Genomic DNA, 27,446 nt, shown 5'->3' on the forward strand with positions numbered 1-27,446 from the left:
ACAGAAGTGCTAGGAAGGCGAGCTAACCAGTTACCCTCAGACTGGCCCAAAGAAGCCCCTGGTCCTACCTCGTTGATCACAGCAACGCCCGGGTCAGCTCACAGAACATCTAAAGTGAATAAAAATCAGTTAAAAAGACTTTTGGACTCAGCCTGAGTTATTACGGGACCCTGCTCACCCGAGCCCCTGGGGCCTGCCTCACTCACGGGAGGCTACATCAGACCCCATCAGCCTCAGAAGCTCGTAAAACCTGCAGCGGCGGTCATCCACATCCCTGACCGCAAGCCATGAGTGGCGTCATGACACATAAATAAAAACTGACAGTACCTGTTGCCATACCGAAGAAGCCCTGTGGCGTCCCTGAAGAGGATCAGCATCCCTGGGGCGACACAGTTACATATGCTTTATGTTGGAGAGAAGGAAAGGGTTATATACGCTATATGTAGGGAGGGCGTCTAGGCTATGTAGACTTCATGTGGGAGAGGAGGGGGACTAGTCAATATGTGCTATATGGGGGGGGAGGACTTGGCTACATAGGTAATATTGGAAGAGTTGAGACTTGGCTATATTTGCCATGTGTGGAAAAGGGGAGACTTGGCTATATATGCTATATGTGGGAGAGGGGAGACTTGGCTATATATCCTATATGTGGGAGGAGGAGTTAACTATATAGACTATAGGGGGATGAGGACACCTTACTATATAAGGTATATCTGGTAGAAGGGGGACTAGGTTTTATATGCTTTATGTGGAGGATGGTGAACTAGGCTATATAGGCTTTATGTTGAAGAGGGGTGGAGTCAGACTGTATAAGCTATATGTGGGCATGGAGATTGACTACGCTATATAGCCTATATATAGGATAAGGGGATTTTTTAAAGAGAGACAAGTTTCAAGAAAAGGGGGTGCAAGTGCTCACGTTCTAGAAATTCAACATAATTTACTCCATAAAAGTGGTGTAAATACAACAGAATTGTAAGGCAGTCCCTGATTGTAGAACATTTCTAGTAGTGGTTCATCTAAGCTGAAAAATGCACTAAATTCATTTAGAAATACACTCTGTCTTAGGCCACTGTAAGAGAGTGAACTATGACAATACAGGGCGAGCATTAGGACCCTGCAGAGTCTGCCTGTCTGTCTGAGCGATAAACAGGAAGTAGTTGTGGAGATCCAGGAAATGCGGAGAGGGAGTTTGGTGTCCATGGCAACGGGTTTTGAAAACGTAGTAGGTGAAGCAATATGGGCCTTAAAAAAGTTGGTTGTAAGCCCCGGTTGGTGACCAAGAGACTTGTTGGTGAACATAGCCAGTGACAGCATCTGAGGAGAGTGAAGGGAAACAGAAATTGCGAAGACAATACCACATCACTGTGTGATAAGCGATCCAGTTGTGCGGACCTGGGTCCAACTGAAAGAGCATCTGAGGAGAAGCTGAGGAGATGTTTCCCTCCCTGACAGAGCAAGTGATTGATGTCCAGTAAGGCCGTGAGTGACTGCGATAAGAGAGACGGCGTCCGGTGTCATCCCCATTGGAAGGATTCTGACCAGCCCTGGAAAGGAGTGATCCCCAGACTGCATCCTGAGGCTACAGAATTAAAGTGCTTGACAGGTGACTCTGGCATTGGCTGATAGCTGCCAAACTTTGTTTTCTTTTTTTTTTGCAATAAGTACTTATTTTTGGCGCCAAAGTTTTATTTTTATTTTTATTTTTATTTTTCTGGACTTGCTGCAGCCCACGCGGAAACACACCGGTGTAAAGTTACACTGGAGTTTAATGGTACCATAGGTTGTGAGATACCCGGGTATCGCTGTGATAAGTGTATAGTCATCATTAATTTAGTGTATTGTATTATTATCTGTGATAAGTTATACTCAGTGCGCCATCTCAGAGGTTCCATCAGGCCACCCTCACCTAATTTACATCGTCTTTCCAGTTTGATAAGTTTAACGTGTAGGTAAATTTGTTCCGGGTCCCAAATGTGATTTACATATACTGGGATCTCTGAGATCGGTGCATTGATTTTCGGCTAGCGCTTAGTGTGTGAAATTATTAATGGTAATGTTTTTAAGGGGATTTTGAGCTTATTATATTCTACATTTCACCGTAATTTGATCCCCATTTCAGTAAAATACTGTTGTTCATTTCTGCCTCAGTCTCGGTCTGTGACTCACTGGATCTTAATAGGACCTCTGGTCTTTACACCACATTCACACATCAGTATTTTTCATCAGTGTTTGAATGCCAAAGCCTGGAGTGTGATATACAGAGTTAAAGTATAAGGCTGGAAACACATCTATGCGAGTAAAATCGGTCCGACTGGGCTGAAAAAAACTCGGCTGATTTTAGTTCACGTTAGGTGCGAGTGCAACGCAAGTGCGATGCTTTTTCTGAATAAATTAATGATTTTACTAGCGTGTGTAATGCGTGTGTAATGCGTATTTTTTGCTATGTCATCTGCCATTCAGCTCTGCTACATGGCCGCTGACAGCAGACACAGACAGCCATGTAGCAAAGCTGAATGGCAGATGACAGCAGACACAGACAGAGCCGCACGATCAGAATGAACTCGTGTTAACTTCACCCGACTTCATTGTCATGCTGTGGCTCTGTCTGTGCCGCGTCCTGATTAGCGGTCACCAGTGAAGGACTCACTGGTGACCGCTAATCCCCTGAGTGACTGAAGTTAGCAGCCCTCTCTCATACTCACCGATCCCCGATCCCCGGCGCGGCGCTGCACGGCATTCACACTGCTGCGGCGGCTTTTACTATTTTGAAAAAGCCGGTTGCTCATTAAACAATCTCGTATTCCCTGTTTTACCCGCCCACAGGCGCCTATGATTGGTTGCAGTGAGACATGCCCCCACACTGAGTGACAGGTGTCTCACTGCACCCAATCACAGCAGCCGGTGGGCGTGTCTATACTGTGCAGTGAAATAAATAATTAAATAATTAAAAAAAATGGCGTGCGGTCCCCCCCAATTTCAATACCAGCCAGATAAAGCCATACGGCTGAAGGCAGGTATTCTCAGGATGGGGAGCTCCACGTTATGGGGAGCCCCCTAGCCTAACAATATCAGCCAGCAGCCGCCCAGAATTGCCACATACATTAGATGCGACAGTTCTGGGACTGTACCCGGCTCTTCCCGATTTGCCCTGGTGCGTTGGCAAATCAGGGCAATAAGGAGTTAATGGCAGCCCATAGCTGCCACTAAATCCTAGATTAATCATGTCAGGCATCTCCACGAGATACCTTCCATGATTAATCTGTAAGTTACAGTAATGTAGTGTAATGTAAGTTACATCTAAATTAAACCACATGCACTAATTCAGTTTTTTTGGGCCACGTTTTTCCAAAAATAAGACACTGTTTTATACTTTTTTGTCCTCCAAAAAAGCACTAGGGCTTATTTTTGGAGGAGGCCTTATTTTTGGAGAAACATAGTTGAGTGTAGGTTTACCCCCCAAAAAAGCTGACCCCCCCCACTTCCCAGGAGACTCATACTTACCAGACTTGGACGTATGTGTGGCTCCCAGGTCCTCCCTGTTATTTCCGGTGGGTGCTGCACGCCAGTCTCCCCTGCTTCAGGCTCGCTGACTAACACTGACACTGACACACACACTAACTGACACACACTGACTGACACACACACACACACAGGCTGCCGATGACACACACACAGGCTGCCGATAACACACACACACACACACACACACTCACTTCATCCAGCGTTGCAGAATACTTCTGGAGGCAGGGAATGATGGGAGGAAGTCACGTGTCCTGCCTGCAGGTCCTGTAAGCAAGCATTCTTGCGCTCCACTGCACTGCCTCCCAGGATGCTACCGGCTAGAAGAAATCGGTGTCCCTGGATGTAGTGAGTATGTGTATGATGCGATGTGTGTGTGTGATCCGATGTTTGTGTGTGTGATCTGATTGTGTATGTGTGAGATTGGATGTGTGTGTGAGATCAGATGTGTGTGTGTGAGAGCTGATGTGTGCGGGGGTGCGATCACTGCAGGGACTCCCACTCGGCATCTGGGGAGTGTGATTGTGGGGTGCCTGCTGTGTACAAGGAAGTGTCCTGCAGTATCTGTAACTTTTTTAGGTGCACAGACACTTAATTATTGATCCGGGACTAGGGCATATTTTCGGGGGAGGGCTTATATTTAGGCCTTGCTCCGAAAATGCTGAAAAGCGTTGCAAGGACTTATTTTTGGGGGAGGGCTTTTTTTGGAAAAACACGGTATTACTTTTATATTATTGTTTCAATTAAACCTACTGTACAATGTATATATTGTGTAATTGAGGTAAATGTTTCCTTATTCTCTGCTCTGTTGGCATGGGTTTTATGAAGTACCATTGAAATAAAGAACTTTATTTTTTGACTGTGCATTAGGCAGCACTTAAAATTAACTTAGCTTATGGCAGCTTCAGGGTAAATCTTTACTACCTGCTGCCAAAAAACTCTTCATACATAACACTCCAGGTGTCTGATACTTAACGGCAGCATTAAAACAAAATCTTATTACACAATTGTTTTTTGGATGATTTAGGTACTGCAGAGGAATGGACTGATTATATTAATCTGTAAATTATATGCTCTGCAACTGCTGTTTATAATGAGTTGTGCTACTAAATGATGTTGAAATTATAAATTAAAAAGTATATAAGATCTAAAAGGAAGATTTACATAAATGTTTCACTTTTTTACTAGACAGCCCAGAGGTACAAAGTTATTGGATTTGCAATGAGAAAATCTTATAGCTGAATTGCCCAGATTTTTTTTTTGTCCATGAAAAAAGATAAAGTATAGACAAATAGCCCATTGATGGCTCCGCACAAAATCCTCAACTCAGTTCCAATCTCTCAATCATCATGAAGTGTTTAAGCCGACTTTACAAAGGTACAGGCTGTGGAATGCAAATGAGTGTTTTATATACTTTTTGTATCAGCTATTTCTGCTCTGCAGATACTGTGGTACAGCGTGAACTCATATTATTGTCACATTTTATTACCCATGTTACTGTTTGTTTCATGTGAATGAAAAAAAAGCGAAGAATAATTGAAAGATAACAAGATCTTTCAACAACCTGATTTGAAGATGGAAGTTGTACTTTGCAGAAAAAGATTTTCTCATTGCTTTATGCAACAGTTACTGTATGTTTAGTCATTTAGGATATATGTTTACTTTGTCATTATAAAAACATAAAAGTGAATAGAGTTGCCATCCATCATAGCAAACCCTTAAGCCTGCTTTACACGAGATAATAGATTGTGCGATAGCACAATCGATCGTACCCACCCCCGTCGTTTTTGCGTCACGGGCAATTAGTTGCCCATGGTGCACAAACTCTTTTAACCCCCATCACACGTACTTACCTTCCAGACGACCTCGCTGTGGGCGACGAACGTCCACTTCCTGGAGTGGGCGGGACGTTCGGCGTCACAGCGACGTCACACGGCAGGCGGGCAATAGAAGCGCAGGGGTGGAGATGAGTGGGACGTAAACATCCCGCCCACCTCCTTCCTTCCATTAAGCCGTCGGGTGCCGCGGGAGGCAAGTAAAGCTGTTGTTCATCGTTCCCGTGGTGTCACACGGAGCAACGTGTGATGCCACAGAAACGATGAACAACCGCCGCCATTTTAATTAAACCATTATATGAAACCTAGCGACGAGTACACGACTCACGATTTGTGAGCGATACTGCGTAGCTAGGAGGTGTCACACGAGACGACGTAGTGCGGTATGCCGGATGTGCATCACGAAAACCGTGACCCCGACGACATATCGCACAATCTATCGTCTCGTGTAAAGCCCGCTTTAGAGGCTCTACCATTCGTATTAGTAGTGTTTTGAAGATTACCAGTAGCCATGAATTAGAGAAAATGTTGGAAACAACACTAATAAAGGGGTATTCCCATCTCCAAAATCATATCCTAATATTTAGTAGGTATAATAATAATAATATTAGCCAATATCTCCAATTAGAAATGTAGCATAGTTCTTCTGATTCACTATGTGTCTTACCTCATGTGCAGGGCATTGCAGGACCTTTGGTAGTTTAAAATGGTCAATAACCATGGATTCTCAGCCCCATTGAAGATGGTTAATGGATGGAGATTTCAGAGAGGGTGCCGGATTTGTTCCTCAGTGAATCCCACCATTTATCCCAAATATATTTACTACACCAAAAATATAGAACCAAAATTTCTATTGGATATTGAGCTTAGAGGTAATCCTCTGTGTAACAGGTGTAAAACCCAGTGTGCGGATCTCATCCAAATGATGTGGTCATGCCCCAAGCTTGACCCTTTTTGGAAAGAAATAACTGAAATTATTAATAGTCTACTCAGTTGGGGTGGTTAGTCTCCTTTGGTGTGTGTCTTAAGGGCGCTTTACATGCTGCGACATCACTAGCGATTGCTAGCGATGTCGAGCGCAATAGCACCCGCCCCCGTCGCTCGTGCAACATTTGTTGCTCGCTGCCGTAGTGAACATTATCGCTACAGCAGTGTCACATGCACATACCTTATCAGCAACATCGCTGTGACTGGCGAACAATCCCTCCCTCAAGGGAAAGGTGTGTTCGGCGTCATAGTTACGTAACTGCGGCGTCACTAAGCTGCCGGCCAATAGAAGCGGAGGGGCGGAGATGAGTGGGACGTAACATCCCGCCCACCTCCTTCCTTCCTCATTGCCGGTTGACGCAGGTAAGGAGATGTTCGTCGTTCCTGCGGTTTCATACATAGCGATGTGTGCAACATCGCAAATGTGGCAGCAGCGATATTAAGGAAAGGAGCGACGTGTCATTGCTCAATGTTTTTGAACGATTTTGTGATCGTTGATCGTTGATCCTTGGTGTCACATGCTGCGATGTCGCTACCGGCACCGGATGTGCGTCACTAACGATGTGACCCAGACGATATATTGGTAGCGATGTCGCTGCGTGTAAAGCACCCTTAAGGGTACGTTGAAGACCTGGTGACGGATGAGCATGGCAAAACAGCGGTTGCTAGAATGTTATATATAGTTAGGAAGCTGATAGCACAGTATTGGTTGAATGACCAATCTCCCTCTATTGCGGACTATATTAGCAAAATGTATTGGCTTAATAATATGAAAAGAGCGGTATATCTGAATAGAGATTGTATTTCAAAGTTTGATAAGGTCTCGGCATATTGGATAGATGGCTTAAGCTTTCCCTCTAGAGAACTGCAGAAATTTCGATTGGGTCTCTTTTAAAGATTCACATGCTGGATTAAAGAGGATTTCATATTACTAATGCCTAACTAAGAGCCCTTTTCCACAGAGCTGTGGTGAATATACTGGATATTATTGAACTTCATTTCTATGTTGTGGATTTTCTGAGGGAGGGTGGTGGGCTGGGGGACTGTTCTCCCTGGGGATGTTGAAAAATGTGTTTTGTTTGAAAAGTTTCAATAAAAATATTTGATTTAAAAAAGAAAAAAAAACATGGATTCCCAAGGTCCTACAATGTTCAGAACATGACGTAAGTGAAAAAGTGAATCAGAAGAACTATGTTACATATCTAAGTGGAGGTATTTCCAAATATTATATCTGCTACATATTGAGATAAGATCTTGGGGGTGGGAGTTCCCCTTTAAACCCTTAATGACCACAGGCAATAATATTACGTCCTAGCGGTCATAGTGTTAATCCCCGTGGGTTGCTGCAAGCAGCCTGCGGCGATCAGTGCACATGTCAGCTGATTTGAACAGTTGACATGTGTGCCTGCCAGGCACAGGTGGAATCGTGTTCCACCTGTGCCTTTTAATCCCATAAATTTTGCTGTCAATATGTGACAGCGCCACTATAATCGCGATCGTGCTAAAACTTTACTTACAGATCGACACCGGAAGTAAAGGGACATGATCACGTGGATCCGATGGTTGTCATTGTAGCACAGGGTCATGTGATGACTCCTGTAGCTCACATGACTAAGGTCCTGTAAGAAACAGCCAAGTGCTGCTTATTACAAAAGATGAGCCTTTCTCCCTATCTGAATGATGCTTCTCTGATCATGAGAAAGGAACCAGTGATCAGAAAGCTGATCCTTATAGCCCCTAAGGGTACTATTAGAAAAAAAAAGTTTTGAAAAATTAAAAAAATAAAACAACTTAAAAGTTCATATCACCCCCCTTTTGCACCATTGAAAATAAAAGGATTAAAAAAATAAAAATATATACACATTTGGTATTGCCGCAATCAGAAATGCCCAATCTGTCAAAATATAAAATCAATAAACGGCGTAACGGCAAAAAAATTCCAAACGTCAAAATTATTGTGCAAAATACAATAACAGGCGATCAAAACGTAACATCTGCACAAAAATGGTAGTGTTAAAAACGTCAGCTTGAGACACAAAAAATAAGCTGTCACTGAGTCATAGATTCTGAAAAATGAGAACGTTATGGGTCACGGAAAATGGCGCAAAACATATGCCACTTTTTGGGACAAACTTCTGGTTTTTTTAACCCCTTAAATAAAAGTATACCTATTCATGTTTGGTGTCTATGAACTTGCACCGACCTCAGGCATCACACCAACACATCCGTTTTACCATATAGTAAGCACAGTGAATAAAATATCTCAAAAACAATAGTGCAATCACACATTTTTTTTTGCAATTTTTCTTCTGCATTTGGAATTTTTTTGCCATTTTCCAGTATACTATATGGTAAACTCATGATTTCATTCAAATGTACAGCTTGTTCTGCAAAAAATGAGCTCTCACATGACCAGATTGACTGTAAAATAAAAATATTACAACTCTTGAAAGAAGAATGGAGAGAAAAAAACCCAGCACAAAATGGAACGGTCATAAAGGGAAATGGGATAGTCAACATTAAATATGTCTCAGCTTCTTTCTCCCCCTTCTATTCTGTCTTCTAATATTCCTGCAGCACTCCAGGTCTTTTTTATATGCAAATTTTAAAAAGCCAAAATCAACATAATGTAGAGATCTAGAGAATAGTAGTTGTAAGGCAGCATGCTTCCTTTGTATGGATGTTTAAGTGCCAGGTACAACTATGTTCAAAGCATAAAAGATTAAAGTCTTAGATGCTGTTGTTCCTATAAACTCGAATAGTGGGTAAACCTTGAAAATACATAGAATTTCTAAAAAAAATGAAGATATGGAGATTTTTAAAAGCTCTGCTAAAGCAGCACAGAAAGAACAAAACAAGCTGGGTTTCTGAATCATACTCAATCACATACTGTATATTGAAGCTGGACTGAGTAATGCATTGGTACAATGCCGAAATGTAAGCTTACTTTTCATTTATTTACGTGTATTATAAATGTGCCTGCTGCAGTGAGTCAGTGGCTGCAGTGGTCAAATGCCATAATATAGGCACTACCTCTCAGTGATGGAACCCTGGGGGGCTGATTGACTGCAGTGGGTATGTGTCAGCTGCATGTAACTAAATAATGGGAGCACTGCAGATGGTTTAGAACAGAAATGCTACAGGGTAGTTTTGATTTTGTTATTTTCCAATATTGGCAGCTGTTTGTAAAATAAAAAATCCTTAAGGTTTAATACTAACTTTTTTTTTTTTCCTTTCTGTAGCTCACTCACTGCCAATAGTGCGCTTTGCTGAATGTATTAAATTTTCAGTAATCACTATGGGCCACATAGTTACTTAGCTATAATTTTAAGCCATACAGTAAATGAAAAATGATCTTGCTATGACAAGAAAATATGCTCACTTGCATACACCCAATATTAATTCTATAAAGGTCACTGCTAGTGATGGGCAAACGCTTTGATATTTGGGATTGGGAGACTAGACCAAGCTTTTTGTAATGTTCGAGTTTGGGACTGGAGATAACACGTACTTGCGTCCGAGCCCCGAGCTTGGACTTTACAGTTATGGGATAGGGTGGAGGGGCAATAAATAAAGAATATAGTTATCATTATACTTACCAGTGCCATGACGCGTCCTACAGATGCACTATCTGCTGGCCACTTTTGCTTCCGGGTCCGATCATTAACTTCTGGGGGTATTCACTGCACTGCTCGTCTTTAGGCAGTCTTCGGCTTTTTTTGGCCATGGTCAAGGTTATGTCAGGGTTCACCTGAGTCCATGGCTTAGCCATGGACTCGATTGAACTTTGACTGTCAGTGTCAGCCTGCTCTGTAAAGATGCTTGTCTGTACAGAGCGATGAAGCAGAGCTGACATTGCATCCCTGTGGACTACATCAGACTAAGATTTTTTTTATAATAACGATGGAGTGTCTACATTTTTTTTTGTTTTATTTGGTGTGGTTTTTTTACTGTTTACTAGAAATTCATGGTGGCCATGTCTAATTTTGCATGACTCCATGAATTTCGAGCTTAATTCCAGCTGAGAATACAAAGCTGGTTTTAACCCATTTGTTACCTAGCATGCCACCACCATCAGGGCCGCTTGATGAGCTGAGTAAAGCACCTGGAAGTGGCACTAAGAAACTATACGCTACTTACAGAGGTGGCTGCGGGCTGCAGTTTTTAGCATGGGGGGCCCAGAACACTTGGGCCTTACCACGCTAAGAATTCTAGCCCCCAGCTGCCTGGATTTACTGGGCTGGTGATCAAAATACAAAGGGTGCCCACGCATTTTTTTAAATTTGTTTTTTTTTAAATAATTAAAAAAAATTAATGTGCTTTACTATGTTTTGATTGCCAGCCAAGGTAAAGCCAGGCAGATGGGGGTGGCAGCCCATAGTCATCTGCTTTATCTGAGCTGAGAATCAAAAATACTGCAGCGTGCTACAACATTTTTTTTAATTATTCCTTTATTTTTACACTACTATATGTGTGAGGGACCCAACAGCCAATTGTGTGGGACGTAATTACCTTTCTCCTGCTGACTCCCTTATTGGTATATTGCAGGTTACCATAGGACATTTTGTGTACAGCTTAGTGTTTATAATGTGACTTCTGTTTGACATCTCTCAACACACTTGTGTTACTTTGCTAAATATTTTGTTTCATGCATTATATGTATGTATGATTATATGGTTATTATTGGCTGATCTGGCTTTAGTCATTATTTATACTATACAGGGAGTCTTCTGGCTAGGTGTTCACAATATTACGTCTACCCATTGAGGGGGTCTGGTTTTTTTGGAGACATTCTTTTGTATGTTTGTATTTTTACATTTTTCTCTATCAAATAAAGATTTAATTGTTTTATGTGATTGCATATGTAGTTGGTGTCTAATAGTATAAGAGAGATAATAATGTGACCTATAACAGTCATTTAGTGTTTTTTGTTTATTTCTTTCACAGAAAATACAAATAATACATCAATAAAAAATATACATCAGATATAAAATAACTAATAATCTGTTAAATAAATATCTAGTTTAAATAAGTAAGAAAAATCTTACTTTATCACATCTTGAGGCTTTGTGGCAGTAAGAATATAAAGAACAGAAAATTTCCATTATCAGTCAATGAATCTGTCATGGCTGTCATGGCTGGTTAATTGTGATGGCACTAACTGTATTGATTTCTACAGGATATGTATACATTTTTTGATATATATGAAAAGCTTAAGTTTAATTTTATAAAATGAAACAATTGTGGATTGTGAAAACTGACATTGAGGCTGATGAACACCGCAGACTGCCAGAGCTATTGCAATTTTTTTTACCACATTAGCATGGGGTGTAGTTATATAAGGCTTCATACACCTTTAGCAGTTAGACAAACCTCATATTTTTGGTGGGAACAGAAAAACATTGGTGGACCTCTAAATTCTCCTGGGACAGATAGTGTTGGGAAGACAGTTTTGATTAAATCATCTGATCTTTCGGCTTTTCCTCTACTAAAGCTGCTGTGAGGGGTGTTTGGCAGTGATCTACTTCACTTCCATTGAAAAACTATGACAACATTTTTAAGCAAAGCAATCCCATAGATTGTAAGCTTTCGAGCAGGGCAATCATTCCTACTGTAGCTGTTGAATTATGCACTATTTTGTTTTGTTTTTGTCTGTACAACACCTCACCGTATTGTAAAGTGCTGCGGAATATGTTGGCGCTATATAAATAAACTTTATTATTATTATTATTATTATTATTCATGTGTATTCGGCATTGGATGAGAGGACATGAGTAATCGTCTGACAGATAGCTAAGCTGTAGGCACTAAAGTTTAATTTTAGAGTTGAGCGAGTATCTAACTACTCGTACTCATGATACTCATAACGAGTACAGTCTACTACTCTCGTATTCATTCCGAATAGCGTGTGCAATGCAAGTCAATGGGGAAAACTCGCAATGTAACAAGGAGCCCGAATTCCGCACTATTCGCTACTTGCACAAATAGTGTGGCATTTGGGTTACTTGCTTCATTGCGAGTATTCCCCATTGACTTTCATTGCACATGCAATTTGGAATGAATATGCGAGTATTACACAGTACTCGTTATGAGTATAGTGAGTACGAATAGCTAGGTACTCTCTCAACTCTATTTAATTTCCAAATTGGTAATGTGTATTTAATCCTTGGAAAGATTTTACTTCCATAATACATTCATCTTTATTCTAGTTTGATTTAAGGAGAAGAAATAATAATTATGTGACCAAGATCACTTTATATAGTGAGTTGAAGACATGCATTTCATGTAAATAGAGCTTTCCAGACAACTATGGCAAAACCCCCTTACAACAATACCTTCAGGCGACATTTTTTGTTTGTTTTTTTTTGTTTTTTTATTCACCATACAGTTCCAGAGATATGAGTCTTTTCATTTGTTGGCAATTTTTATTTAATTTGTTGGTCATTTTGTATTTTCAGCAATTTATATATGTATATATGTGTGTGCGTACGAGTATATCTCATATATATAGTGAAATAAAGTCTTTTTAGCTAATAAAAAAGTGTAGGATTTTTTCCCAAAGTCTCAGAAACAAAACTATTAACAAACTATAATCCTCAAATTCCTAACACTATGGGTGATAGTATTTACCAATGTTTTAAAAGGTGATTTTAAAGACCCTGCCATTTTTTCCTATAACTTCTATTACTACCTATCAACTGGTAAAAAGGAGATATATTCTACCAGGTTTATCTAATTTATTTTCTGCTCGGTAAACATTCTAACTGACTGCACCCATATTTCATCCCATTGTATTTTGCAACAAACTCTAACTAATAATTCCTTGCATGAAATGTCCAAACAGCTAAACATTATTTATATGGTCATTCTGAAGCAGCCAATTACATTCCAGGGCATTCTGTTCTCAGCTCACTGAACACAAAAATGTTAAGCAGAACTATAGGTAAGGATTGCCTAGCAGAAAAAAAATATTATAGATAGTGAGCACAGGGAAATTACTAGTCTGAAATATAGATTGGCTATCAGTGTTAAAGAGCTAGCAACATATTTCATTCTGGATCCTATTTTAATGATGATATAATTTTAAAACCTTCTTCAAGAAAGAGTTTACTTAAAACATATTATTTGGTTGTAATATATGTTTTCCATTTACTTATTACAACATCTTATTACTTGATGAGAATTTACAACATTTTTTAAGTGATGACTAGAGATGAGGCACCCCCCTAGAGTTTGAGTTCGGTTTGGTTCGTCAAACGGAGGCTCTGTTCGGCGAACCCCTTCAAACCCCATTGAAAACAATGGCAGGCAAACACAAACACATAAAAACACATTATATATGTACACATACAGTTAATAAACATTGCCATTACACGTACAGGTCCCCAGGACGCGTCCTGCACTCTGTCTCCCGCTGCTTTTCCTTCCGATAATCGCTGCGTCCTCCCGGTAACCAGCACTGATGATAGGACCTTCCGTGATGTCAAAATAGCATGTGACCAGTCACGTGTGTACTATCTCATTGGCTACAGACTGGTCACATGGCTAGACGTCATGCTAAGTCCTGTCAGTGCATCTCTCCGGTATGCGGTGCTCTTTGTGCATCTCCGTGTACCGGCGAGATGCTCTGGCACATGGTCAGCTTCCCTGTTCCTGCATGTGGGCGGTCTTTACAGAGTCATCTCACATGCAAGGACTGGCTGCAACATCCGGTGAATTGCAGCTCCGGGAATCACGTGATCGGAGATTGCCATTGCTATAGCAACGATGGCAGCGGTGATGTCACCACTTACAGCCCGCAGTCTCTGCTCACTGAGTGATTAGACTGCACGGGAGCAGCAGCATCTTCCTCCCATGCAGTGCTGTCTGATGTAGCATGGGTTGAAGGAGGAAGAAGACAGAAGACCATGATCGTGGAGGGCTGAGATGGAGTAGTAAACATTGGGTCTCTAAGTGTATCTTTGTATTTATTTCTATTAAAGTATTTTTTCTCTGTGTGGTATCTTTTTTTAACCCTTTATTGGAGATTCTTAATGGCCGGGTCAAACTTGCCTGACATTAAGAATCTCTTGCTTAATACTAGCTAGTAAAACAAAGCTAGTATTAACCCATTATTACCCAGTAAGCCACCCAGCTTCAGGGCTGCTGGAAGAGTTGGATACAGCACCAGATGATGGCGCTTCTATGAAAGCACCATTTTCTGGGGCAGAGGGGCCCATAAAGCTCGGGCTAACCTGTGTTGCGAATTCCAATCCCCAGCTGCCTTGTTATACCTGGCTGGAGACAAAAATGGGGCGAAACCCATGTCGATTTTCTTTTTTAATTATTTCATGAAATTCATGAAATAATTAAAAAAAGGGTTTCCCTATTTTTTTAGTTCCCAGCCGGGTACAAATAGGCAGCTGGGGATTGGGGGCAGCCGTACCTGCCTGCTGTAACTGGCTAGCATTCAAAAATATGGCAAAGCCCACGTCATTTTTTTGGGGGGGGCAAAAACTCCTGCATACAGTCCTGGATGGAGTATGCTGAGCCTTGTAGTTCTGCAGCTGCTGTCTGCTTTCTTGCATACACTAGTGAATGGAGCATGCTGAGCCTTGTAGTTCTTCAGCTGCTGTCTGCTCTCCTCCATACAGACAGACAGCAGACAGCAGCTGCAGAACTACAAGGCTCAGCATACTCCATCCAGGACTGTTTGCAGGAGTTTTTTGCCCCCCAAAAAAATTACGTGGGCTTCGCCCTATTTTTGTATGCTAGCCAGGTACAGCAGGCAGCTACAGGCTGCCCCCAAACCCAACTGCCTATTTATACCTGGCTGGGAACCAAAAATATAGGGAAGCCCTTTTTTTTTAATTATGTCATTAAATTCATGAAATAATTTAAAAAAAAAATGACGTGGGCTTTGCCCAAATTTTTGTGTCCAGCCAGGTACAACTAGGCAGCTGGGGATTGGAATCCACAGCGCAGAGTGCCCAAGCTTTATGGGCACCCCTGCTGCGAATTGCAGTCCGCAGCAGCCCCAGAAAATGGCACTTTCATAGAAGCGCCATCTTCTGGCGCTGTATCCAACTCTTCCAGCTGCTCTGGTGATGGGTGGCTCACTGGGTAATAATAAGGTTAGGGCTAGCTGTATATTATCAAGTCGTCCTAAGCCCGAAATTCATGGTGTCATGCCAATATTAGACATAGCCACCATAAATTTCTAGTACAGATAAAAAAAACACAACACACAGAAAAATATTTTTATTAGAAATAAAACACAACACAAATAGTGACTCCATCTTTATTGAAATAAATACCCCCCCCCCCCTCCGCAGTAATCCTGCATGAAGGGCTGTCCAATCTGGATCCAATATCATCTGATCGGTTTGCTGGAAGGCAAAGTGATCAGATGATGTGTCAAGTTCAAGGGCCTGAATCACATGACACAGCAGCTGATTGTATAAACGTCTTTTATACAATCAGCTGATGCATCAGTGAAAAAAAACAAACAAACAAATTACACACTTCTGTGCAGACTCCTATCCGACAGCAGCAGCTGATAGTTTACCCGGCCAGGCGGTAAGAAGCCGGCCTCACGGCTCGACTTATAGTGTCAGCTGATTCCGTCAGGTGACCGCATCAGCTGATCATCGCCAAGTCTGAGAGAGAGAAAAGAGAGATGGGGAGAGAGAGAAAAGAGAAGAGAGAGAGAGGGAGAGAGAAAAGAGAGAGAAAAGAGAGACAAGAGAAGAGAAAGAGAGAAAAGAGAGAGAGAAGAGAGAGAGAGAGGAGAGAGAAGAGAGAGAGAAGAGGAGAGGAGAGAGAAGAGAGAGAGAAGAGAGAGAAGAGGAGAGAAGAGAGAGAGAAGAGAGAGGAGAGAGAGAAGAGAGAGAAGAAAGAGATAAAAAGAGAGATAGAAAAAAAGAGAGAAAAAGGCAGAAAAAGAGAGAGAGAAAAAGAGAGAAGAGTGAAAAAGAGAGAACAAGAGAGAACGAGAGAGAGAGAAAGAGAGAGAAAGAGAGAGAGAGAGAGAAGAGAGAGGAGAGAGCAATGCAGCCTCATTCCGTGAACTGCTCCGATTTTAGATGTATGTCCCACGGCTTACAGCTGATGTCCGGCTCCTCCCCTCAGTGCATAATTAAATTAAATTAAAATTATAAATAAATAATAAGTTAAACTCTTTACCCAGGTGGCCAAGATTTGAACTCGTGAACTAATGCTTCCTACGCGGTAGCTCTAACCATTGAGCCACTGCCTCTAACGAGAAGTATAGGAAGATTGGTTATCTTGACCTCTGCATTGCAGGATGAAGTCTCCGTTGACAGCGCGGCTCACTTCAGGTGCTGCGTGGAGAGGACACAGAGTGCTCGTGTTCTACGGGGTTCCCTGTCATCTTCATGTAGCAGAGCTGACAGCGTCGTGTGGATTACTTCGGACCTGGATTGTTGTTTGGGGATCAATAAAGAGGTAAATGAGGGTTTTTTTTTTTACTTTTATTCCAAATAAAGGATTTTTCGCTGTGTGTGTTTATTTACTTTCACTTACAGGTTAATCATGGAAGGTATCTCGCGGAGATGCCTGCCATGATTAACACCTTATTACCCCGATTGCCACCGCACCAGGGCAATTCGAGATGAGCTGGGAAGAATCCCGGGACTGTCGCATCTAATGGATGCGGCAATTCCGTGCGGCTGCTGGGTGATATTGTTAGGGCGGCAGGCTCCCCATAACGTGGAGCTCCCCATCCTGACAATACCAGCCTCCAGCTGTGTGGCTTTATCCTGGCTGGTATCAAAATTGGGGGGAACTGCATTTTTTTTAATTATTTATTTATTTATTTTACTGCACGACATAGACCCGCCCACCAGCGGCTGTGATTGGTTGCAGTGAGACAACTGTCACTTATCGTGGGGCGTGTCTGACTGCAACCAATCATGGGCGCTGGTGAGCAGGGAAGGCACGGAATACCTGATTGAATAATGAAGCTGCAGCCATTTTCTGTGCTGGGGACGCAGGACGCGTGCAGATACGCAACATGCGCGCATACTTACTGTGAAAAGCCACACTTTTGGTGATCGAACTGTTCTCGAACGTAAGTCGAACTTTAAGCAAATCGTTCGAGTTCGGTGAACGACTCGAACACTCCCCAAAATCACTCGAACATTAATTTGGCAAACCGTTCGACTCGAACATCGCTCAACTCTAGTGATGACCTCTCCTTAGGGCCTGCGCATACAACCGTAGATTCTGTCATCCAACGGAATCGGGTTGATGATGCATATAACACTGATCAAATTCTTTTAACAGTGGGATCAGAAAGTCAGCCTAGTGGGATGTGATTCTCTTGGCTGAGAGAATCCGAGCACACTGTGAGAAGATAGTGAACAAAATGTATATATTGTCTCCATTCTGTGTGAGTGCGCTGAAATTGTACTGCAGTCAGAAGTCATCAGAGTGCTGTCTAATGTTTCCATGCAAGGGAACGAAAAAAGATGGTGGTTTGAAAAAAAATCCAGGATCACGGGTATATTATAAAACATATAAATCTTTATTGAAAATGAAAAACGTTTAAAAATACATTCCAACCAGTGTACAGGATACCCATGGGTTACATATGATAGAAACATGACCCCTAATCAAACTTCCAGAGGAACAAAATATAAGCAATGTCAGGGTGGTAACAGTAGGCAGGTACAGGGAATAGGTTGAATACTATAAGAAAAAAGTCTGCCTGTTGTTACCACCCTGACATTGCTTATATTTTGTGCCTTTGGAGGTTGGATTAGGGGTCATGTTTCTATCATATGTAACCCTAGGGTATCCTGTACGCTGGTTGGAATGTGCTTTTAAATGTTTTTAATTGTGTGTTGGGTTTTTTTGCTGTTTCTGCAGTTTAAGTAAAGATTTATATTTTTTGATATTATATAGATGATCCCGGATTTTTTGCACATCCCCTTTTCTCTTTTCCTTCTATTGCATGACTTCCTGGTGTGATATCTGGAGTGATCCCAGTCATTTCTCTGTGGTGCCCTCTTCCATCTGCCTCACAGTCTGTTTCCCACACACTCATTGACTTGCATAGCTGAGTGTGAGTTAAATATCTGATCATATACGGACTTCCTGTGATTTTTTTTTTCTTACAAACACTGTCCAAGGAAAAAATTTGACATGTGCATGGCCCCCTAGAATAACATTAGTCCAAACGCAATCCGCTGCTTTTTCATATCGCACTCTGACCAGAAATATGGCTGACAACAACTGACCTTGCTGTAAGTCATCAGTATGAGAATGTTCTTATTCTTATCAGACTTTGATCACAGTTTCATCAGACATGGAGAAAAAAAAGACTCTCCATTCTGTCAGTTTGGGAAAATTGGACAACACTTGGAAGACTTGAAAGGGTGATTTCCACCTGATTCTCAGAAGAAAATTGTACATGCTGCAATTTTTTACACTTATCAAATTGGTCAATGAACAAAATTTTCATCTGCACTGGCCCATTGAATAACTTTGGTCTGAGTGTGGTTGTTTTTTTAACATATGAACTAATGGCCATATGCATGAACCTAAGGGGTACTTTGCACGCTGCGACATCGCTAGCCGATTGTAGCGATTCCGAGCGCGATAGTCCCCGCCCCCGTCGCAAATGCGATCTCTTGTGTTAGCTGCCGAAGCGAACATTATCACTACGGCAGCTTAACACGCACTTACCTGTCCTGCGACGTCGCTCTGGCTGGCGACCCACCTCCATCCTAAGGGGGCGGGTCGTGCGGCGTCACAGCGATGTCACATGGCAGGCGGCCAATAGAAACGGAGGGGTGGAGATGAGCGGGACGTAAACATCCCGCCCACCTCCTTCCTTCCTCATTGCAGGCGGGACGCAGGTAAGGAGATATTCCTGGCTCCTGCGGTTTCATACACAGCGATGTGTGCTGCCGCAGGAACGAGGAACAACATCGTACCTGTCGCTACAGCGAAATTATGGAAATGACCGACACTACACAGATCACCGATTTTCGACACTTTTGTGATCGTTTATCGGTGCTTCGTCGTTACCGGCACCGGATGTGCGTCACTTTCAATTTGACCCCGACAAGATCGCAGTAGCAATGTCGCAACGTGCAAAGTACCCCTAACAGTTACAAAGCTGCAGTGCTTGACATTGTGCCTCTTCCCTTTGAGGCCTGTTTCACATGTCAGTGTAAAACACAGACATTTTTCACTGACGTGTAAAAAATGCATATGTCCCTCCATGTGCCATGATTCATGGCACACGTGGATTGTCTATGTGCTATCCGTGCTTCGTGATCCGTGATTGCACATGAAGATAAACTCACCTGTCCCCGCTCCTGCAGTCCATGGTACTGAACTCTCTCGGATGCTGCTTTCAGCTGCCACTGTGTCACCTCTGCAGCTACTTCCGGGTTGCGGTGCCATGCATAAATGAATATGCATGAAAGTAATTAGCCGGGCAGGAAGCAGCAAAGAGTAGCGGTTGAACACAGCATCGTTGGAGAAGGTAAGTATAAAACACTTTTTATTTTTAATGTATGTGTTTTTCTGGTACGTGTTACATGGATCATACCATAGAGTGGTCTATGAGAAATCAGTGATGCAAGAAAAAAACTGACTTGTCTCCGTGCAGAGCACACAGACACACGTGTGTGCTGCATGGAGACACAGTCAGTGAAAAATCACTGATGTGTGCATAGACCCATTGATTTTAATGGGTCTGCAAATGTCCGTGATAGTGGTGTGTATAAAAACTAGCACATATGTACAGTATCACTGACATGTGAAAGAGGCCTTAAACAGCTGACTTGAAGAATGTGAAGAGTCAGTTCCAAATCAACCAAAAAAGGTTATCAATAATAAAGTTCCAGAAAATCATGTTAGGTTTAGTCCTTCTTCAATGGTTTTTTTTCAGATAGCAAAAATGTGTCTTGTGCAACTGACTGCAAACTTAAAAATGCTGGACACATTCAGGTGCCATTCATTTTCTTTCTGTACATGATTGTATTCTGCAGAAAGCTCTATAGCTAAATTCATATTTCAGATGTAATATGGAGATGATAAAATGTTTTGAGAATGCAACAACACAATAAAGGCGACTTACTGGTGACTAGAGTTGAGCAATGTTCGAGGTTCGCCAATTTCATGTTCGAGTGATTTTGGGGGGTGTTCGAGCTCAAACTCGAGCTTTTTGCTAAAAGCTCGACAGTTCGAGTTAGGTTCGAGCGGTTCGATGAACAAAAACGTGGCTTTTTACAGTAAGGCTATGTGCACACGTTGCTATCTGCATGCATCCTGCGTCCCCAGCACAATCCCTCTCTCTTTCCTACTCACCGATCACGGGTGTCTCGCTGCACGGCTGTCACAAATCTGCGGCGTTCTTTCCTCTTTAGAAAATGGCTGCCGCTTCATTATTTAATCAGGTATTACATCCTTTCCCCGTCCACCGGTGCTTATGATTGGTTGCAGTCAGACACGTCCCCAAGCTGAGTGACAGCTGTCTCACTGCAACCAATCACAGCCGCTGGTGGGCGGGTCTATGTTGTGGAGTAAAATAAATAAATAATAATAATGAAAAAAAAAAATGCGGTTCCCCCATATTTGATACCAGCCAGGATAAAGCCACACGGCTGGAGGCTGATATTGTCAGGATGGAGAGCGCCACGGTATGGGGAGCCCTCCAGCCTAACAATATCACCCAGCAGCCGGCCCGGAATTGCCGCATCCATTAGATGCGACAGTCCCAGGACTCCACCCAGCTCATCCCGAATTGCCCTGGTGCGGTGGGGTAATAATGAGTTTAATCATGCCAGGCATCTCCCCGAGACATGATTAAACTGTAAGTGAAAGTAAATAAACACACACAGCAAAAAATAATTTATTTGGAATAAAAGACAAAATAAACCTCTTTTACCAGTTTATTAATCCCAAATACACATCCAGGTCCAACGTAATCCACACGACACTGTCAGCTCTGCTACATGAAGATGCAGCTGCACCGTAGAACACGATCGCACTGTGTCTTCTCCACTTAGCAATGAAGTGACTCGCGCTGTCACCAGAGACTTCACTCTGCAATGCAGAGGTCAAGGTTACCAAATCTGCCTATCTTTATCATTAGAGGCAGTAGCTCAGTGTATAGAGCACTCGCTTAAGAAGCATAACTTTACGAGTTCTAGTCCCGGTAAAGAATATAAATTATTTAATTTTAAATTATAATTATTATATATTTATAATTATAATTTAATTTAATTATGCACTGAGGGGAGGAGCCAAACATCAGCTGTGAGCCGCGGGACACACCTCTAAAATCGGAGCAGTTCACGGAATGAGGCTGCATTGCTCTCTCCTCTCTCTCTTCTCTCTCTCTCATTCTCTCTCTCTCCCTCTGTCTCTCTCTTTCTCTGTCTCTCTCTCTCCCTCTGTCTCTCTCTCTGTCTCTCTCTCTCTCTTTCTCTCTCTCTTTCTCTCTCCCTTTTTCTCTCTTTCTCTCTCTCTTTTCTGTCTCTTTCTCTCTCTCTTTTTCTCTTTCTCTCTCTCTCTCCCTCCTCCTCTCTCTCCTCTCTTTTTCTCTCTTTTTCTCTATCTCTCTTTTTCTCTCTCTCTTTTTCTCTTTTTCTCTCTCTCTCCCTCTCTCGCACTCTCTCCTCTCTCCAATCTCTCTTCTCTCTCTCTTCTCTCTCTCTCTTCTCTCTCTCTCCTCTCTCTTCTCTCTCTCTCCTCTCTCTCTCCTCTCTCTTTTCTCTATCTTCTCTCTCTATCTTTCTCAGACCAGGTGATGATCAACTGATGCGGTCACCTGACGGAATCAGCTGACACTATAAGTCGAGCGGTGTGGCGGGCTTTTTACCGCCCGGCTAAACTATCAGCTGATGCTGTCGGACAGGAGTCTGCACTGAAATGTGTAGTTTTTGGGGTTTTTTTGCACTGATGCATCAGCTGATTGTATAAAAGCCATTTATACAATCAGCTGCTGTGCCATGTGATTCAGGCCCTTGCATCTGCTACATCATCTGATCGCTTTGCCTTCCAGCAAACCGATAAGATGATATTGGATCCGGTTTGGATGGCAAAGGACTCTTGACCCAGGATTACTGCGGAGTGGGGTTCTTTATTTCAATAAAGATGGAGTCACTAATTGTGTTGTGTTTTATTTAGAATAAAAATATTTTTCTGTGTGTTGTGTTTTTTTTTATCTGTACTAGAAAATCATGGTGGCCATGTCTAATATTGGCATGACACCATGAATTTCGGGCTTAGGGCCAGTTGATAATATACAGCTAGCCCTAACCCCATTATTACCCAGCGAGCCACCCGTCACCAGGGCAGCTGGAAGAGTTGGATAGAGCGCCAGAAGATGGCACGTCTATGAAAGCGCCATTTTCTGGGGTAGCTGCGGACTGCAATTAGCAGCATGGGTGTCCAGAAAGCTTGGGCACCCTGAGCTGCGGATTCCAATCCAACGCTGCCTAGTTGTACCTGGCTGGACACAAAATGTGGGCGAAGCCCACATCATTTTTTTTTTAATTATCTCATAAAATTCATTAAATAATTTTAAAAAAGGGCTTCCCTATATTTTTGGTTCCCAGCCGGGTACAAATAGGCAGCTGGGGGTTGGGGGCAGCACGTAGCTGCCTGCTGTACCTGGCTAGCATACAAAAACATGGTGAAGCCCACATCATTTTTTGGGGGGCCAAAAAGCTCCTGCATACAGTCCTGGATGTAGTATGCTGAGCCTTGTAGTTCTGTAGCTGCTGTCTGTCTGAAGGAGAGCAGACAGCAGCTGCAGAACGACAAGGCTCAGCATGCTCCATTCACTAGTGTATGCAGGAGAGCAGACAGCAGCTGCAGAACTACAAGGCTCAGCATACTCCATCCAGGACTGTATGCAGGAGTTTTTTGCCCACCAAAAAAAATGACGTGGGCTTCGCCCTTTTTTTGTATGCTAGCCAGGTACAGCAGGCAGGTACGGCTGCCCCCAATCCCCAGTTGCCTATTTGTACCCGTCTGGGAACAAAAAAAATAGGGAAGCCCTTTTTTTTATTTATTTCATGAATTTCATGAAATAATTAAAAAAAAAATTGACATGAGCTTCACCCCATTTTTGTGTCCAGCCAGGTACAAGTAGGCAGCTGGGAATTGGAATCCGCTGCACAGGTTAGCCCGAGCTTTCTGGGCCCTTCTGCTGCGAATTTCAGTCCGCAGCCACCCCAGAAAATGGTGCTTTCATAGAAACGCCATCACCTGGCGCGGTATCCAACTCTTCCAGCTGCCCTGGTGATGGGTGGATTGCTGGGTAATAATGATTTAATACTAGCTTTGTTTTACTAGCTAGTATTAAGTCAGAGATTCTTAATGTCAGGCAAGTTTGACCCGGCCATTAAGAATCTCCAATAAAGGGTTAAAAGAAAGACACCACACAGAGAAAAAATACTATAATAGAAATAAATACACAGACACACTTAGAGACTCCATGTTCATTACTCCCTCGCATCCCTCCACGATCCATGGTCTTCTGTGTTCTTTCTCCTTCAACCCATGCAGCTCTGAACATTAGACAGCGCTGCATGGGAGGAAGGCACTGCTGCTTCCCGTGCAGTCTATATCACTTAGTGAGTAGCAGAGGCTGCAGTCTGTAAGCGGTGACATCACCGCTGACAGGCGCATTGCTATAGCAATGGTGATCTCCGTTATTGACCGGCTGTGGCAGCCGGTGAACAATGGAATGGGGAAGCAGAACGGGGAGGCGACCATGTGCCAGAGAATCTCGCCGGTACACGGGGATGCAAAAACGAGCACCACGTACCAGAGAGATGCACTGACAGGACCTAGCAATCATGTCTAGCCATGTGACCAGCCTGTAGCCAATGAGATAATAGACACATGACTGGTCACATGCTTTTTTTGACGTCACGGAAGGTCCTATCATCAGTGCTGGTTACCGGGAGGACGCAGCGATTATCAGAAGGAAAAGCGGCGGGAGACAGAGTGCAGGACGCGTCGCGGGGACCTGTACGTTTAATGGCAATGTTTATTAACTGTATGTGTACATATATAATGTGTTTTTATGTGTTTCTGTTTGCCTCCCATTGGTTTCTATGGAGTTCGAGAGGTTCGTCGAATGGTTCGCCGAACCGAACTCGAACGGGGCCTCCGTTCGACGAACCGAACTCGAGCCTATAGCGGCTAGCTCATCTCTAGTGATGACTCCCATCAGAAATGTATTTGCGCAAATAAAGGAGTGGTGGTAAAAAGTGTGATCAGAGAACAGCAAAAGTGATAACAAAATGACATATTTTTACAAAAAAAAAGATATATAAGTTCTAAAGGCAATATTAGCATACTTAGTTTCTTGTAACACTTAATAATGGATGTTATTAAGGTTAACCTAGTCCCCTTTTCGCTGTCAGGGAAACGTCAGTACCATCCCAGCTTCTGTCACAATCACACTTGTCTAAATAACTCAATCTATCAACACATGTTGTAGTACAAACCACTAAGCCAGAAGTCTAATTTTAGTGGGTAACTCACTTCACTGAGTACTGTACGTCTGGGCCAGAAGCAACGCCCGGCTCACTAGAATCTTCTTCCAGAAACAATGTTCGGTCTTTAGTATTTGGTCTTTGGTTTCATCCTGAAGTCATTATTCGATGTTTAGTCTTCAGGTTCCTCCTGCAATTGGTATTCTGTGTTCTGTCTTCGGGTTCCTCCTGAAGTTGATATTTGGTGTTTGTTTAGGCTTCCCTGCAGTCAGATTACTTACAGGTACTGTTACTTTTATGGCCACAACTTTGCTCCTCTGTGCACAATTCCACTCCCCTTCAAGTTTTGGGGCCAATCACCTCCTTTTTCACCCTAGCCTTCTATGATTTGTAACTGCACCACAGCTGTCACCTGACCCGATATTCCCTTCAAACTCTTCCTCAAGGAAACCCATCCTCCATTCTTCAGTTCCCACCTGCTCTATCCAACCAGAAGATTGTGATGTTTACTGGTGAATACTGTGAGATGTTGGCTGCATGCATCTTCTGTTTACCACCCCCTTACATTCCTCCTGTCTTTTTAGTCCTTGGGTTATGGGAGTCTTTGTGCACCTTGGTGTTTATTGGGGGTGGTCCTAATATTGCCAGCAACTGAACACATTCTTGAGTCTTTTGTATGATGTCCTGCTATATGTACTCATTTTGCACCTACCTCATTGGTGGGACACCAGCATTGGCACGTTCGGTCCTACAGAGTTCCTTTTGAGGTGGCTTGAAAGGGATACTTAGGACTTTGTGTGGTTTATGTTGGGGTTCAATTTTAGGCTTCTTTAGGGTTGAATTACTACCAAGTACTTTTGCGATAGTGGTAACCCCAACCTTGCACACGTCTGTGTTTATTTGTGAATATTGTGAGGTTTTGGCTGTGTCCATCTTCTGTTCACCACCCAATAACATAGGCACACTGAGTGCCTGTGGCATTATACTACAGAGTGTTAAACGATCTGTGTTCTATCATTTCTATACTGTGTTATATTCTGGTGATACAGTTTTCAGCAAACAAACAATGCTAATAAAGGAAAATATTCCCATAGTTTGGCAACTGACAGAAGATAAAAGAAAATGTCTGTATATGAAATTGGAAACTTGCAGAAGTAGTAATTATGCACTTAAACATAAAATAGTGACAATAATAATAAGAAGAATAGGAAAGTTGTTTTTTTTTTAAATTGATGATGCAAGAAACAAATAGGACCAGTAAAAGAACAAAAATCCAAGCACGTTGTATTGATCATTTGTCACACTGAATACTACATAGCTCAGTTTTCTTCCAATTTCACACTAGATAACTGAACTTTAAATTGCTTCATTTTAAATAGCTGATGGAAGCATTTACCTGGGCCTAGCAGATAAGAATAAAACTTCTTTGACTAATTAAATATATTGATATGAAAAAGTACAGCATTCCCATCAGCCTTATATAAAGTATGTATTTGTCCTGTATAGTTTACTAGTAACTTTATGGGGATGAGTACTACAGATTTCTCTTGTACGTAATATAACGATGCGCTTTGTTACGATGTATGTACTTCATCATGCAAAGCACATTGGAATTTAAATGGCTTCTTCTATCACTAAGCATGTTCACCCTGCTCATCAAAAGGAACATAGTTGTTATTGCTTAAAAGAATATTTAATAAAAATCAACTGGCTTTTTTTTGTATATTATAAATGGCAGCACAATAGGTCACATATAACCACCAAATGCAACCAAGCTTGTATAAATAGGTAAAAGATAACTATTTGGCAAGTAAAGAACTGTATGGATGATAAAATAGTGTGAGCTAAAAAAAAATTTGTGTAGAGATAAATAAATAAATGTTAACTCCAATGTCACCAACAGGAATAGTTTGATTTTTCCTTCTGAATATATCCAGTAATCCAAAGTCATGTTTCCCATTGGGTATACAGTTAGGTCCAGAAATATTTGGACAGTGACACAAGTTTTGTTATTTTTGTTATTTTAGCTGTTTACAAAAACATGTTCAGAAATACAATTATACATATAATATGGGCTGAAAGTGCACACTCCCAGCTGCAATATGAGAGTTTTCACATCCAAATCGGAGAAAGGGTTTAGGAATCATAGCTCTGTAATGCATAGCCTCCTCTTTTTAAAGGGACCAAAAGTAATTGGACAAGGGACTCTAAGGGCTGCAATTAACTCTGAAGGCATCTCCCTCGTAAACCTGTAATCAATGAAGTAGGTAAAAGATCTGGGGTTGATTACAGGTGTGTGGTTTTGCATTTGGAAGCTGTTGCTGTGACCAGACAACATGCGGTCTAAGGAACTCTCAATTGAGGTGAAGCAGAACATCCTGAGGCTGAAAAAAAAGAAAAAATCCATCAGAGAGATAGCAGACATGCTTGGAGTAGCAAAATCAACAGTCGGGTACATTCTGAGAGAAAAGGAATTGACTGGTGAGCTTGGGAACTCAAAAAGGCCTGGGCGTCCACGGATGACAACAGTGGTGGATGATCGCCGCATACTTTATTTGGTGAAGAAGAACCCGTTCACAACATCAACTGAAGTCCAGAACACTCTCAGTGAAGTAGGTGTATCTGTCTC

This window comes from Anomaloglossus baeobatrachus, chromosome 1 (genome assembly GCF_048569485.1).
Source record: "Anomaloglossus baeobatrachus isolate aAnoBae1 chromosome 1, aAnoBae1.hap1, whole genome shotgun sequence".
Classification (NCBI taxonomy): domain Eukaryota; kingdom Metazoa; phylum Chordata; class Amphibia; order Anura; family Aromobatidae; genus Anomaloglossus; species Anomaloglossus baeobatrachus.